Here is a 17676-nt window from a genome sequence, read left to right on the forward strand (position 1 = left end):
TGAAAAAGAAACCTATAGAATGGGAGAAAATATCTGTAAGCCATGTATATGATAAGGGGTTAATAGCCAGAATATATGAAAACATTCTTAACAACAACAAATAATCTGATTTTAAAAATGAGCAATTTGAATAGGCATCTCCAAATAAGATACACAAATGGCCAAGAAGCATATGAAAAGATCCTCAAATTCACTAATTAACAGTAAAGTACAAATCAGAACCACAATGAGATATCATCTCACACCTGTTAGAACGTACATTATCAAAAAAACCCAGAACATAAAAAGTATTGGTGATGTGCAGAAAATAAAACCCTGTGCACTATTGGTAAGAATGTAAAAATGATGCAGCTGCTCCGAAAAACAGTATGGAAGTTCTTTAAAAATTAAGCATGGGATGACCATGTGATCCCGCAATCCCACTTCTGGGTATACAAGGTCTGTCTGGAAAAAGTGCAACAATTGTTAGTATAATGAAAATGGTTTGCACCGACATTGATGTAAGCTGGCAGCCGAGGGAGTAGACTGGATGCCTATGCATGAACAATGACAGCTTCACTGTACTACTCAGTGGGTGTGGTAATCATTGAGTGAGCGTGTACTGTGTATGGCTGCTGCATTTGGAATGAGCAGAGCAACAAATCTGCATCAAATTTTGTGTTAAGCTTGAACATTCCTCTGTGGAAATTATTCAGATGATTCAGAAGGCTGCAGCTATGGGCAACTGGTGACTGGCAGCTTCATCACAATATATCCACTCACGTATGTGTCTTGTGCAGAATGTTTTGGCAACATCAAATCACCCAGGTGACTCAGCCCCCCAATTTGGCACTCTCTGACTTCTGACTATTACCAAAATGGAACAACCTTTGAAAGGGAAGACATTTCAGACCTTTAATGACATTCAGGAAAATACGACGGGGCAGCTAATGGTGATTGGGAGAACTGTGTGAGGCTCCAAGGCACATACTTCGAAGGGGACTGAGGAGTCATTGTCCTATGTACAATGTTTCTTGTATCTTTTATCTTCTTCAATAAATGTCTTAGCACACAGCTGGATACTTTCTGGACAGACCTCTGTCTACCTGAAAGTATAAGAGATATTTGCATTGTCATGTTCACTGCAACATTTTTCACATTAGCCAAGATTGGGAAGCAACCTAAATGGCCATCAGTGGGTGAATGGAAAAGAAAATGCAGTGTGTATACATACAATGGACTATAATGCAGCCTTAAAAAAAGGAAATCCTATCACATGGTACAACATAGATGAATCTGGAGGACATTATACTAGTGAAAGAAACCAGTCACAAAAAAAAATATTGCATACTTCCACTTAAATGAGGTATTTACAGTAGTCAAAGTCTTAGAAACAAAGTAGAAGGGTGGCTGAGGGAAGGGAAGAAAAGAGTTCAGTGGGTATAGAGTTTGTTTTGCAAGATGGGAAAGTTCTGGAGATTCACTGCGACAAGCATGTAATTCACACTACTGTACTGTATACTAAAAAATGGTTCAGATAAGGGAGAGGGGGGTGGATAGAGAGAGATGCATATAAGGAAGACAGCAATGTGGGGAGGGAGGCAGAGATTAGAGTTATGCTGATTAGTCTCCTTTGGAGAGAGGGCATGGTCTACCAACTCTTTGATTTTGGGCTTCTAGCATCCAGAACTGTGATAGAATAAATCTCTGGGGTTTTAAGTCATTCTCATTCATGGTACTCATGTTATGGCAGCCCTAAGAAACTAATATAAGGGGCCCATAGGAAAAAGCTTAAAATGAATGCAGATTTCCCTTATGGCTTGGGCTGCTGGTTATTTTAAACTGTTACTCTAACTCACAGTCAGACTTTAAGAATTCAGCTCCTGTGTCCATCTGTCCTCAGAAGGGCTTGTCTCTCGCTGGAATTTTAGTGCACCCGATTGCTTTGTGACTGAAGCTCTCTAGTGGGCTCAAGAACAGTTGACTTCGTGAACTATCAGGGCTTTCCTCAGTGTGAGAGAAATGTTCTCTTGCAACTTTCAACATCCTAAACAGAAGCACTATTCTCTTCCCATACTTTAATGCGAACTTTTTTCATTTTCTATTGTCATTCAACTACAGTTTTCCCCAGATGAACTTTTTTAGATTTCAGAGTTTATTTAATTTTCACATATAACTACAAATGTTTTTTAATCTAAAACCACATCTAGAAAACACATTGCTTATTTGTGGTTTATGAATACTTTATGGCACAAATTACGTATCTAAAAATGTTACATTTTCATATTCCATGCTTATCATTAAAATCTCTACACAAGTTGATTTCATAAAATTTCCCTTATCGTAACATTTGTTTCAACTTCTGTCTTCATTCCACACAGGAACCTGCAACACATACAAGTACATTAGTGCTTTTTCTCTGAATTGGGTTCATGTCAATTTCTGACCTCTGGGTCAGAAACTAAGGAGTTCATAGGAGAGTCTAAGCTGGAGATAAAAATTTCTGAGTAAAGATGGTATTAAAATTTGAGACTAGATAAGATCAAGAGAAATGAGTCTAGATTGAGTAGTCAGCAAAGAAGGAGGTAACCCAAAGTGGAGGCCAAGTAAAGACAGCGTTTCCAGGAATAGACAAGTGATTGCCTGTATCAATGCTGTATGAATTATTTAGTGACCACGCATTCGATTAAGAACATATGTACCAATTCTGGAAAAATTTTAATTTTTTAACATCTATATTCATTAAGTACATTGAACAAGAATTTTATGGATAATTAGGATTTACTTGGTTTTATAGCTTATCAAGTACTATTGCATATTATTATACATAATGTATTTGTATGTATATACAGGGTCTGGCACAAATGATGGCCCTTTTTATTACAAAATCTTTTATTAGAAAATCATAGTCATATAATTCTGTAATATAACAATATCACACTCAAGTATACCATACGACATTTTAGGTGAAATGTTCAAATTAAAACTATAAATTATTATACCCATAGTATTACCCTACCAACCACATTCAGGCGGGCATTACTTCTGCCGGACCCTGTATTCTAAATATATTTTTAAATTTAGAACAGCATTTCCTGCTAGACTACCTCAAGGGCTATTAAGATTTTATTAGCAAAATATGTTCTGGCCACATGTAAGTTTGAAAAATGCTAATTTGCATTATAAATTTCCAAAACAGAATGCAACATTTTTCCAAACTTACTTCAGAACCCTTTGGGTTCAGTGTTTTTAGCTGTGTCAGCGTTCTGAATAACACAGTTGGGAAACAGCGAGTTAAAAGCCTGGGCACTTTTTTTTTGTCCTCACTATAGCAAAATTTGTGTCAGCAAAGAGGTTGGGACATATTTTCTTTCTGCCACTTCAACACTTTTACTGAAAACAAGATCTCTCTGCTTCTACACCACTTATGCTAAAAGATGTGATGACCTTTGCATTATTTTTACACTAACAGTTCTGTCTGTCTGTTCTCAGGTTTTCTGCATCAAACACCAAAATGAAGAGATGCTGGATTTCTTTAAAAATGAACATAAAGTTCCAGTAAACATGTAAAGCACATTCAGTTAATACATTTTAAATTATTTAGACTAACATACACTTACAGATTAAATATAACCCAATGTAATCATTAATCAGCAACATGTTACTCATGTTTTTGGTAAAATTCTATCCTTTTATGAGAATTGTCCACTTTAATGGTTCTGTGGTGTTCTTATTATGTCTGTTCATATTTTTTCTTTGAATATGTGGAGCATAAATGATTTTTTTAAAGTACATATTTCCATTGTTTCTTTAAAAATCTAATGTTGGTTTAGTTCCCCTCTTTCAACCCTGGAAAGTGGAGCAGGACACAAGACTTGAGTTCAGAAAGTACTGTTTACCTTCAGGTCAAAGACAGAAAAGAGGAAGGTTAAAAAAATGATAAAAAAAGAAAAAGTAAAAAAGAGCACATTTTGCCAGCAGAACACTACTTAGCTAAATATTCTCATCTTTTCCTCCAAAGCCCCAGCTTTGTCTGATGGGACACTGCAGGGCTGAGAGTTCTGCAGCCCTGCCGTCTCTCATGGCCTGCAGGTGGCTCCACAATTCACATTCACTTGTACCCGGCAAAACAAAACAAAAAACCAAAGTGGAATTAGAAATGTATACACTCCATGAACAGAAAGACATATGCTCAAACGTCCCCTTAAACTTCACATACACACAATGTAGCTCTGACTTTGGCGACTACACTGGTGAAAGATTTCTTGAAGTCTAACTCATCTGTTTTACTCTCAGTCTTCCAACCTAATTCAGTAGTTGATTGTATTAAAACCAGTTTTGTTGAGATATAATTAGCGTATAACCTTGTATTAGTTTACAATGCTCTACACCATTGTAATACATGTAGACTACAAAATGAAAAACCTATTTCAAAGTCACCAATTATCTACCTCGGAAGAAAGGAAGCCACAGCCACTGGAATCTCATACTACCTCATGATTAAAGTCAGAGAAACTAGGGTAATTAATGTGCTGGTTGGTATCTTTGACAGCGAACTTTAAAAAATATCCAGTTTCTAAGTCTGAATCAACCCCAGAAATGACCTGGACACAATATAAGCAGAGGCTGGGAGCCACGACTCTCATCTCTGTGTGCCTTACACCAATAAGGAACTTCCTAATACAGAAAGCAAACTTTATTTACAAGAGCATTTCACAATTTTATAGTTAAATCAAATAGGTTGTCTGGGTTCCTATGTGACTCAAATATTCGTGACCTGTGCCACAGGGAAAACAAATCATGATTCCAGTCCAATTACCATTTCTGAGCAAGCTCATTCTTTAATGAGTCAAATTTACAACCTGCCTTTAGCCACAATGGAGGATGTTCCATACATTAACTTGACCCAGTTTAATGTTACTATTAACATTCTTTGTTTTGTTCTCTTTATGTCTTTATCCTTTTGCACTATATATAGTTTTAAAAGCCACTTCAACTATTCGTTAGAACAGAGCAAGATATAAATAAACTTAACTTTTAAAATCATTTTAAATATTAAGTCTCGCAACTCAGGTTGTAGGTCTCAGTCTTGCAAATATAAGTAAGATCTAAGTGCCTACCATGTGTCAGGTACTACTCTGGGTATTGGGGGAGACACTGGTAAAGTGTCAGAGAAAATTACCATGGGGAAAATAAAGCAGGGAAGAAGAGGGATGGAATAGGATGGTAGTAAAGCTACAATTTTAAGTAAAATGGTCAGAGAGGACCTTAGTGAGGTGACAAATCATGACTTGAAGGATCTGAAGAAAATGAAGGATTAAACCATTTGTATCCAAGGCAAGAGCATTCCAGTCACAGGGAATAGGAAGCACAAAGCTCCTGGGGCAGCTCCTGGGGCAGAAGAAAGCTTTGCATTTCTGAGGATCAGCTGGGAGACCAGAGTGGCTGTGGCAGACTGACAGGAGATGGTAGTGAGATAAAGGGATATCAAAGGCAGATCAGGTAAGGCCTGGAAGAGCAGTATAAGGACTTTGGCTTATAACTTGGAGTGAGATGAGAAACAATTAGAAGGTTCTGAACAGAGGTTAAATAACCTAGAAGAATTTTCAGTATGTGAAACGCCTAAATGACCCATGGTAGCTGAGGAAAAAATCAGTCTGTAATATTTATTGAATTCATACTATTTACTAGGATTTCCCGAAGCACTGGGCATTTAGTGTAAGTAAAACACACATCAGTCTTTGTCCTCACGAAGCTCTAGTCTGTGGGTAAGAAAATTAACAAATGATTAAACAAGTAATTATAACTATACCAGGTGGGAGATAAACTCAGTGATTTATGAAAATATAATGAGGGAGGATAGTAAACTCCAGTCTGGGCTGTGGGGGAGGACCTTTGGGAAAAAATACCTAAGGTGATATCAGTAACATAAGTAAAAGTGAGTTAAGTGAAGAGGTAGGAGGGATGAGAGCATTCCAAGCAGAAAGTATCTGAAAAAGTCCCTGAAGAAAAAACCAAATGCTTTTAGGGGACGGGAGGGCCATTGTGGTTGAAGCTAAATAGGCAGAGAAGAATGAAGATTTGGGGTTGAATTCTAAGGGCAATAAGATATGAAGAGTTTAAAGCAGGAGACCAAAGAGATTTGTTATATTTTTTTAAAAAATGACTCTGAAAACAATGAGATTGGAAGAGGGAAGACTGAATTCAGACCAATCAAGAGCAATTGTAGAGGTATGGACAAACATCGTGGTCACGTAAGTGGAGTGCCCTTTTTCATGGGTAGAGCCTAGTTTTTCCATGGAGAGAAGATAGACATCAATGTGATTCTTTTGGGGGGAGGGACAACAAGAGTTGATCATATATGATAATAAACCTGATAATAAATCATATATGATAATGCCAATTGTCATACACAAAAGAGCCTTGATTTGCACAATCAGTTTGTTCTGCTTCTACCAACATATAAAGTCTGGCTGTGACAGCTCAAAAAATGAAGCAGCTGGAGACTACATTTTAAATCTTCTGACAAATCTTCATGCCACTAGGACAATATGCCTTCACATAATTCATAAGAAGGGAAAAAACAGTATTTTCTACAATATTCCATCCAAACTCAAATACTCCCAGGGCACCAAATATAACGTTTCAGTAAAGAATCTGTTCTTTGCCAATGAACTGGAATGTACAGCCCTGGGAAGAAAAGGCCATCCCCTATCGTGGTCCATGGGTACTACGAAAGACACCTATTCCTGACCACCGCTGCTACCAGAAAGGCGAATGTCTGGTTTTAGAGAAACAGCTGAATAAGTGAATGCCAGTGACTTATTTATGTTAAATCATTAGAGACAAATTTAGTTATTCAGAGAAAAAATGGCATTTTCTCTTCTATAGAGACCATTGGACTTCTCGCAACATGAGCTATACTCTCTACAGCCTATCTTCCAGGGATCCTCAGACAACGCTAAGTGGAAGTCTTTTGTTTTCCATCAGGACAGAAAAATAAAAGTAACTTTGTTTTAAGAAAAAACATTTTATATATAATGTTTCTACTAGTCTGAGGTTGAACCAACCTTAAATGTTATTAACAGTCTGGCACTAGAGCAGATGGTATTAGCACGTTAAAGACCTATAGGCTTTCTTTGTACCCTGGAATTAAAAAAACCCAAAACCTCATTAATTAGGCAAAAGTCAAACTGATACTAATTATTAATTCTTTTGTTACAGGTAGTATGAAATGAAAAAAACAACAACAGTCTCCTAGGAACCCAAGTGCGTAGAATGGCATTAGTACTAAACGATACTCCTAGAATGGCAACTTTTGACTCTTAGGAAAAAATGCATTTTATTTCATGACCACATACACAAATACAAACACACACATTCACACACATATATAGCTAAAACAGTATTTACTCTTACCAGGTGGGATGCATTGTGAAATTTTCTGCTCTATGTTCTTTTATTTAAAAAATAAGTGAGTCACAACTTAGTAACAAATTTTATAAACCACAAATGTTACAATACAGAACAGCTCTAGCGCATTATGAATGCTAACTTATAATTTTAGGGAAATTTATAGTCTTCCTCCTTCTTAGAATTAACCCACAGGAGTACTTGTGTGTGCAGAGAAAACAAAAGCCAACACGACCTGGTTTCCGTATACCCAGCCTGGACTCGGTGCCCACTTTCAGGTGCTTGAATCACCTACCTCCCCAGGCCCAAAACTGAGGAAATGACTTACGACCATATCTGCACCCTGTCTCTGTACGCACATTTTGTCCAAAAGTCCTTTATGCACATTATTTCATTTTACCCTCACAACATCCCTGTGAGGTAGGCAGGGAAGATACTACTGGATTTACTTAGCAGGTGAAGTAAAGGTTCAGAGCAGCTAAGGGAGTTTCCTGGTTATCAGATAACTGGAAAGAGGCAGAGAGAATAAGAACTGTTAACTTTTGGGTTGAGGCTCTTTTCTCTAAACCACATGACCTCTGAGAGTATATAATCTGACCTGAAATACTTTTACCACTTCATCCTCCTTTTCTTATTGTCGACTCAAGTTTTTATAGGATACAACAAAAGACGTGATTCTAAACTTATCCTGCCAAGTTTATGCTTCTCTACCAATGAAAACTTATGGCCACAGGATACAGATTTTTTTAGAAAGCTCCGTTTCCTTGGCTCTAGTCTAAAAGAACATAAGCAATATGAAGGGAAAGGGAATTGAGAGCCCAGAGGAAATGATATATCATGGAATGGATTAATGGGTTTTAGTCCCTTTGAGTTTTTATTTTGTGACAGGTTCAGTGGAGAGCTTTAATGCAGGTGAGGCTTGAGGCTTTGAAGAGAATCTAAGTCTTGACGAAGTTTCCAAACCCCAGTCTTGAATGCGCAATGATGGTGGGCCTCGGGCTCTTCAAAAGCTTGTGCTCGATGCTTTAAAACAAAACAAAACACACAAAAAATTCTACTAGCACACCTAATAAAACTGTTTAAGGGATTTTGAAAAGCGGTAACTCTTTGGCCAGTAATCAATCAGATCACTAGATACCATGCTAAATGAACAAAAGGAGAAAGCCAAAGAGAAATTAAGAAAAAGAAAAGAAAACCAAGAGATTTTTAAAAGATATACTGTAGAGAATAGCTTAATATGTTCATTGGCTTATCTGATTAATATTCTTCACTTTAAATTGAAACAGAATTTAAGGTTCTTACCTAACTTCCTTGGGCAGTGTTAAGATAAAATGATTTGATGATAATTTCCTGAGTCTCTTTGATCACTACCTGTGACATCAGCTAGTCTTAAAAGGCTTTATCTTTGAAAACACAGCCAAAATATTTGTTGGAAGAGATGCCATAAAATGACGTTGATTTCATGGGGTGAAGAAAGAAATAGAACTAGGAATATCACGTTTTGAAAATATTCAAACATGGAGGAAAAGGTAACAAAGCCTTAGAAAGGAAAAATTCAGACCACTTGGCAGGTTCAAATGAGTAACATCATAAATCTTACTTAGTGCTTCTGTGCCATTTCTAACTTGCTTATTTTTAGTTTATGTGCACCTATAAGCCTGCTTTTCCCCCCAAGAAAACCTTAAGCTGGTAAAAGTTAATAATAAAATTATCGAGTAACATTTACTGATTCTATACTGCATGCCAGGCACTGCTCTAAACGCTTCGTGTAAATTCATTTAGTCCTCAAAGCAATCCCATGAATTAGATGCTACTATCATTCTCAATTTACAGATGAGGAAACTGAGGCACAGAGAAGTTAGAAATTCAGGTAGTTTATTTTACCTAGCTAGGAAAACAGGAGAGTCAGGATTTAAACACAGATCTTCTGGCTCCAGAACACCAACCTACACCAAGAACTCTGCAAAACTGGTTTTAATACAGCAAAATTTACCAGCACGGAGGCTTCTGCAAACCAGCCTTGTGTGCTGTCTCAGTCTTCCCTGCATACCGGGATTAGAATGTGCAGTGACTAACCGAAGTTTCCCAACTGTAGCAACGAAGACTCAGTTTCAACAGGCGCCTCTCAGAAGTGCCATGCTGCAGGAGTGTCAAAATAATTTTAAAATAAAGTATGCCACTAAAATATTAACAGTGATAGAAGATTATTGGTGACTTTACTCCTTTTATCTTTTTGGTGATCTATATAACCTACTATTTCTCTCTCTCCACATACACGTGGGCAAAAGCAAGTTTACAGTTATAATGCAAATAAATACTACAATAATTAATAAATAAAAGAATAAACTGCTTCATGCACTCACAACTGTAAACCCACTTTTGCCTACTCTATGTACATATGTGTGTGTGTGTATATTTATTTCTATATGCTATTTTTTGTAAAGTAGACATAGATTACCTGTTCAATTAAGACATTCACGGTAGAGTAATATGGCAATGATGAAATAATAATAGCTATTAATTACTTATCACCTAAGTTAGACAAATGTTTCACATACATTATCCTTACTCTTCAGTAAATTGCTATTTTCCAGATGAGACTGAAGCTTGGAATGAATAATGAAGCTAATTAATAGAACACCTGGTAGATAGTGGAGGCCAGATTCCAACCTGTCTCTACTACCCTAGAATCCATGCTCTTTCTACTGAAAATACTAAATGTAACTTATTAAAGTTCAGGCAAGCTTATCATTTTGAATATCCATTAACATAGAGCTGTTTTCATCTAATCAAATGAGCCTGGGCTACCACAGCTTTAAAATTAGTTGCTCTGCTTCCTGACTTTCTTCCTGCCCGTGCTTGTCCCTGTGAATGCCCCTAGCAGGAGCACTTGGCACACCAACAATCTGCTGCTTCCAATGCGCTGTTGATTACGCCTGTTAGAACTATGTCTACAAAAAAGAAAACCAAACTGGGTAAGGACCTGAGACAAGCACGTAGTTTGGGTCTTATATTGTGGGAGCTCAGATTAATTTTTAAATTTATTTCCTGGTTATGGGTGAGTAGAGCTTGGTGGATAAGTAACCAGCTTAACTAGCTGTATTTAGCTATCAGTAGTTAAATACAAGAGATAACAGAAATACACTCATACTATAAAAAGTCACTTTGTTGCACTATACAAAAATTAGGTTGGAAAGGGACTTTCATATTCACTGAGCACAAGCTCCCACATAGAGAAAAGCCCTCTGCAACATTCCTGTTGTTCAAACCCGGGTTAAGCAACCCTAGTGACCTGGAGTTCCGTGTCTCTTGATACAGTCTGCTCCACTGTTGACCAGTTCCATACCTTCTCCCAGTTAGAATTAATTTTGGCCTCAACAGAAACAAATACACTTCCATGTACATTTCTAACTCTTCCAAAGTCTTCTATTTTCTGAACAAAATAACCCAGCCCCCTCAATCTAGATCACCACAACTGTCTTTTCATACAGTCTCAAAAATTATGAAAACAATTTTCTTTTCCTTCAAGGAATATCTAACAATGAAACCAATTTTTGTAATTCATGTTTTTTAGGTTAATAGATCTAGTCAATCCATCTTGTCCATACACAGTTAGAATGCTAGGAAAGACTGATAGCTCAAATTCAAACTGAAAGGCAATACATTTTTGAGTTCTCCCTTCTTTTTCCCCTCCCCCAAACAATACCACAAAACAGAACCTTAAAAGATACCCTTAACCATAACACATTATTAGATTTAAATTTTCTCACTCTCAGACTTTTGTCTACCTTCCCATTCCTTAAACCCTGTAATGATCCTAAAACATACACAGTTCTTTAAGCTGCTCTCACAATCATTAATTAGCCTATGACAAGCCCAGCTCCGAGGCTTTAAAATTCTGACAATTTTTTCTCTTGGATTAACTTGAGTATCTTCCTAAACCTTTTTGTCTTCCAGAAATTTTTTTATATATTACGTGTAACATAATATATACACACATTTTATATACATAATGTACTATATATCTATGTGCATACACATACATGTATGCATAGACACACCTTCCCTGGTTTACCTACGTCTAAGTTTGACGTTCATGCTCATCTCCTTTCTTACTACATGTTACCTTTACCACATTCACCTTGACTCAGGAAAACACAATCAACCCTTGGATTCAATTCATTACTATCCATTTTCTTAGCAAGAATAAGTAGTCTCCCTCTAGGCATCCTGCCCAGTAATTTTCACTTCCTGGCTAGTTGTGATTCAACCCATGGATCTCAAAAAGCAAAGCATGATTTAACAGTAACAATTATAAGCAGTACACTCTGCCGAAGCATGGTATAGAATACCTGACATACCACAACCTGGCCTGTTTCACTAACCATGCTGCAGCCGCTAGATTAGTGGCCTTTTTAAAATTTTAACAAGTTACTCAATTAGTGGTATCATATGGGTATGCACCTTACAAAGCTTATTCTCAAGCAGATCTCAAACAAATTCCTCTACCTCTAAAATGAAAATTATTATATCTTTAAATTTCTTGTATAACTCATTTTATTCACTTGTTACTATTATTCCAAATTTCCCACAACAATAGTGTGGAAAGACAAAGATGGCCAGAAAAGTGAAAATCACCAGAAATTTTTTGCTTCGTCCCAAAGCAAATAATCAGCCAATTCAAAGTACTATCATCAATACAGAAAAAGATTGTCCTCATATATCTAAATGATCTTTCTGGTTTACTGAGAACAAGCCATTCTTTGAAATGAGTTAGGCTAATTCTAAAAATCAAAACAAAACAAGTAACTAAGAATTCATTTAAAAAGTAGAGTCCCTAAATGGCAACTCAAATAAAACAAAATCCACCCAACCCAGTAATAATGAGAGGCTCAGAAGAATGGAGCCCACGCAGCACCTCCCAAGCTTGCACACTGAAGTATCATTGTACCACCTCAGGACATCAGCCACGTGCTATAACCGACATAACAGTATTGCATTTGGCAGCACTAAACACTTAGTTCATCACAAATTTTTATTAAGAGTAAAAATCTAATGTTGGAGTTAAAGCCATTATGATATCATCAAACTGGGAGGGTTGATGTAGCTCTGTAAAAGAACTGAACTCATTTCTCGCACATTTCTTGTGCAACCCCATTCCTCCGACTAGTGCAAGTAACTATAAGGACAAAAGTTATAAGAAATAGTATGTAGTAGGCTCCCTAATTATGAAATTAGCCTAAAGCTTTGCTGTTTGTTTCTTTAAGAGAAATTTCTTTTTATCCTCACCCAAGGACATTTTTTTCATTGCTCTTTAGAGAGAGAAGAAGGTAGAGAGGAAGGGAGAGACAGGAACATCGATGTGAGAGAGAAACATCACTTGGTTGCCTCCTGTAGGTGCCCAGACTGGTGACCAAACCCACAACCTAGGCCTGTGTCCTGGGAATCAAATCTGCAGCCATTCAATCACAGGACGCCATTCCAACCAACTGAGCCACACCAGCCAGGGCTGTTTCTTTCTTCCTTTCTTTTTTTTTTTTTTTTTTAAGATTTTATTTATTTATCTTTAGAGCGGAAGGGAAGGAGAGATGGAGAGAAAACACCAGTGTATGGTTGCCTCTCGTGAGTCCCCTGCTGGGAACTGGCCCGCAACCCAGGCATGTGCCCTGACTGGGAATCAACCGTGATCGTGTGGTTTGCATGCCTGCGCTCAATCCACTGAGCCACACCAGCCAGGGCTGTTTCTTGGTATTATAAAAATAGTATCATGGTCATAGTACATAAGCAGATAAATAAATAATCTACCAGAAAAGGTGCACAAAAAAATAGGAGTCATCTTCCTACTCTAGACCTGTGGTTTCATTCGTCAGGAGTACTTCTGTCAATAAATATATACATATATGGATTAATATAAAATAATAGTGTATTACATAGATTTGAATAAGTTTTGCATGTATACTTTTAAAAACACACATGAAAAACAGACCATACATATACTTCTATATTGTTTTTCTCAGTTAACAATGTATCTCATGGAGATTTTTTCATATTTCCACCATATTCCCACCTGCTTCACTCTAAGAGCTGCAAAGTACTACACTGTATGAAGGCATTTATTTAATCAGAACTTGGTAGAGGGATGTTTAGGCTATTTCTAGTTGTTTTCTTAATTTAAAATAATAATATGATGAATACCTTTATATACAAATTTTTGAGTGTATCCAATTCTATGCAATTAGAATGAACCCAATTCTAAATAAGAAGCCAGTGTATCTACAAAGGAGACCAGAAAAAAACACAAATTTAATGCTTAGTGATTTAAAAATTGCCAAACATTATCATAAAGTTAGAAGTTAAAATTTTAAAAATCAACAAATTTCTAAGCTAGTAAAGGTAAAACAGACAGTAATTCTATTCCCTAGGATAGAAAGATAAAAGGCCTGGAGAATGAATCATCAAAGAATATTTAAAAAGAAGAACAAAGAAGAGAAAAGAGAAACAAAATAGCGCTAATAAGGCAAGATAAGAAAAAAAGACATTTTGGGACCTCTTTTCTTGCTTCAACCTAAGGCATAAAATTGGCCACAAGATTTGGAGCCAAAGTTGGATGTGAGATGATTTAAATGACTATTCGAGGCCCCATTCCCATAGGGTCTCTCAATAGGTTGATGTAGTCTACCATACTCTACAGTGTTGAAAGGAACTTCTAAAAAAAGAAAAAAAGAAAGCAGAGTAGTAATCTTCCAGGAATAATATACCTTGTCAATCACTTTTATTTCTGAACAATTTTACTGGTAAATAGTAAAAACTGCCTCATAGAGAACAAACCTCTCTTTGGAAGGACCACATTAAAACATAACTTTAAAGAGATTCGTCTATATTTTCAATCATAATCCTATAATTTCCTAGACAATCCAGAGCTATTCTCTCATCTAACATAAAACTCAGTCAATAACTTACCTTTCTCAAAGTGCTAGGATTTGAATGCCACAATACAAAATGACTCATGTTTTTGTCCATTAATCGTCTGTGGATTTCTTTAAGTGAAGTTCATGTTAGAGTCCATGGATATCAGTGTTCTGCAAAACTGAAAACCTCAAGAATGTCAATGCATACACCTAAGTTACCACTTGGATACCAATTTATTATGAATAATAGTTATAATAGCTACTATTATGAATACAGACATTTAGATGTGCAAAATAAATAGACATGACATTTAACAGCAGATTGAGGTAGCAAAATTTGACTTTATTTTTAAGTAAGACATTAATATTATGTAAATCTAGAGGATCTCAAAACCTTAATTTGTACCCTATTTATATGTATTGTGAAGTTGACACCATAGTAAGGGCATACAATGATGGGGGTGATTTGGATATACCAACACTTTCCAGACACCGGGAAAACAAGAGTGAGAGGCAGGCAATTTTTAAAAATTTAAGTGACTGCAAAATTTATTTGCATGTCTACTTTTGGTTTTTTCCAATTTATTTTTAAGAACAGCTTAGATTTTTAGATCTAAAAATGCTTACTAGTTTCTTCTTTATTTAAAAAATGTCATAAATTCCAATTTAAGGATAAAATTCTAGACCCTCTAAGGAGCTATTATTACCTGATGGGACTAGTGATCCACGCCCAGATCCCATTACACAGCCTGACAACCAAAAACAATGTGGTTACAGTTCTAGTTCTTTAGGTCTGTGCCTACTCTTTATCACATTTAAGACATCTGAACAAATGAAACAATTTAATCTTTAGGGATTTGGTTTTTCGGAAGCTTCCTACAACTGTTTGGAAGAAGTTAACCTTATGTAAACACACCAGGTGAAACTGCTGTTAGGAAAAATTCTCATTTACATCTCAAATGTAAGTACTCCAATATAAGACAACATTAAGAAAAAGAAAAGTGAGTTGACATTTGTGAAAAGAAAGCACTCAGAACACAAATTAGAAGCTCAGTGCTACAACTGCAGCTTATTATTTGATGGCCAACTCCTGCTCGGTATCATTCACCTGGAAGTTCTTTCCAGAAAAGCAAGGGTACCTGAAAGAAGCCAAATGAGTCACCTTATCCTCTCTACCCACATCAGAGAAAAACATGAAGACACAGTTCTAAATTTCAATAACCAGAAAACAACAATGTCCTGAATCTCTACTGCACCGGCATCCTCATCAACCACTGGTCCACAAACTAAACTGGAGTCACTTCTCCATTCAGAGGTAGGGACACTGAAGTTGGGGAGAAGGTCCCCCCGAGCTGAGGCAGAATCAGCTTCGAACGTTCATTAGTTCATGTTCTAGTTCATGTTCGACAGGATCTAAAGAATGCCTAATAGTGGCAAAGCACTGTCCTGGATGAAGAGTTGAGAAGACGAAGTCTCTGTCTCCTAGAACAGCCCTGGGGGTCAGTGTAGGTGGAGAATGAACTCCGGGTCAGCTCTTCTCGGTGCCCGGGGTCAATCTCTCCATCCCCGAGCGCCAAAGCTCCGGAGCCCATGAACCCCAAGCCACGTCCGATTCCTCGAAACTTAAGCCTGTCTGTATTTCTGCAACGACCTCGGCCCTCACGACCCCGTTCCCAAAGTTCTTCCCATCCCTATCACCCCAGGGAGTCCCAAGCCAAGGAGCCTTTTCCTCAGCCACCCCCTAATGTAAGATTCACCTCTACCCACCCAAGCGTTAAGGTCGCGAGCAAAGTCTGCCACCAACCCTAACTCCCACCCTCGCCCGAGTCCCGGTTCGGCCAGCAGATTACCTGTTTGAGATCCAAGGTTCCAGGGACCCCCAGGAGGAGCTCCCCGCCCATAGCGACGCCCTCCACAACCCCGCACCGCCCTCAGGGCGGGACTTCCTGTGCCTCACGTCCGGCCGGTTGCCACCACTCCGCAATTAGGCCCAGCGCCCCGCCCTCCGATGACACCATTTCCGACTGGTACCGTGTCCCCACCTCCCTCCCCGGATGCGGGCGCTCTGCAAATCTCGGTTATCGGTTCTTTTCCTTCTGCTTTCCTAGTGTGTGGCAGTGTAGTCCAACCCGGAAAAGTGCCTTTAAAATAATTTGTTTTTGTTTTTCAAACTTCTGTGCCAACTTCTGCAGTCTTCTCTTCTGTAGACACTTGGCCTGTGCTCTTTCTGTACCTTGAACTCAGCACTCTTCCAGGCTTGTTTGTCTCGGAGAAACAGACGAGTTTCTGTTTCTCCGATTTCCTCAGAGAAATCACAAAGTTGTTCTTACGATATTTGTGATTTTTGCGACTCTTCTGCCCAGTGGAGTGCGGATTCTGGGACTATGCTGCCTAATTTCAAATCTGCCTCTCAGTTGTTACGGTGTTACGTAGGCAGAGGTTACTTAACCTCTTCGAGCCTGTTTCCTCAGGTGTGAAACACATACTATAAAACACAGGGTTGGGGTGTTGGGGCATAACGCGTGGAAAGCGATGACACAATGAAAGCGATGAAAGCGATGAAAGCGCTCTCTTGTTCTTGTTAGAACATGCAAGTGGTAAGGAAGGAAGTAACCAGTTGTCCTAGTATCCTTAGTATCCTAAGCTTGTAATGAACTGATTAGTTAATGATGTTTGGCATTTCCCCTCTCTGAATTTGTGAGCTCTTTCAGACAAAGATGGTACCTATCTTAATAGGAACTAACTTCAACCCTAGTTGAAGTTGCCTGCTTCGCTATTATGCCAGATACTGGGGGAAAGACGAATAAAACCCATGTCCTATCCTCAAAACCGCGGAGAAAGTAAATTATGGACAGAAGGAAGTCGACCCAGGAAAATACAGAGGGTAACAGTTCAGCTGAGGATTTATCCTTAGAATAGAAAAATACGAAGAATGTTAAAACTGAAAATAACTCTAGGGATAATCCTTTAGTTAACCTCTTGATATTACAAGTGAAGAAAATTGGATCCAGAGAAGCAACGGACTAAAAGTCATACAATTAGTGGTAGGTCTAGGACCGAAAGTGGAGTCTCAAAATGCTCACCACCTCTCCTCACCCACCCCCCCTGCACCAAGTATACCCATAGACCCATATGGGTCCCGTAGACCCGTAGAATAGTTGGCATAAATGAAATGTAAGGTTTTTTCCAACTCTTATAAAAAAGGTCATTGATTTTTTTTGAAGATTTTATTTATTTATCTTTAGAGAAGAAGGGAAGGAGAGAAGGAGAGCAATATCAATGTATGGTTGCCTCTCCTGGGTCCCCTGCTGGGAACTGGCCTACAACCCAGGCATGTGCCTTGACTGGGAATCGAACTGCGATTGTGTGGTTCGCA

General features: G+C 37.9%; 1 long non-coding RNA gene across 2 annotated transcripts; it reads right to left on the reverse strand.

The window, feature by feature from the left end:
* Window positions 1-3311: 3311 nt before the first annotated feature.
* Window positions 3312-16241, reverse strand: LOC118974258 (uncharacterized). 2 transcript variants are annotated; one of them, XR_005063833.1, is made up of 4 exons: window positions 16151-16240; window positions 15409-15439; window positions 14353-14479; window positions 3312-8415 (listed from the first exon to the last, which is right to left on the reverse strand). It is a non-coding gene; the product is annotated as an uncharacterized LOC118974258 (long non-coding RNA). The 2 variants fall into 2 exon arrangements; XR_005063832.1 differs by lacking the exon at window positions 15409-15439 and having other exon boundaries at window positions 16151-16241.
* Between the last annotated feature and the right edge of the window lie 1435 nt (window positions 16242-17676).

The sequence above is a fragment of the Sturnira hondurensis genome, unplaced genomic scaffold (assembly GCF_014824575.4).
Source record: "Sturnira hondurensis isolate 20B ecotype Veracruz unplaced genomic scaffold, ASM1482457v3 Scaffold0019216, whole genome shotgun sequence".
NCBI classification, from domain to species: Eukaryota; Metazoa; Chordata; class Mammalia; order Chiroptera; family Phyllostomidae; genus Sturnira; species Sturnira hondurensis.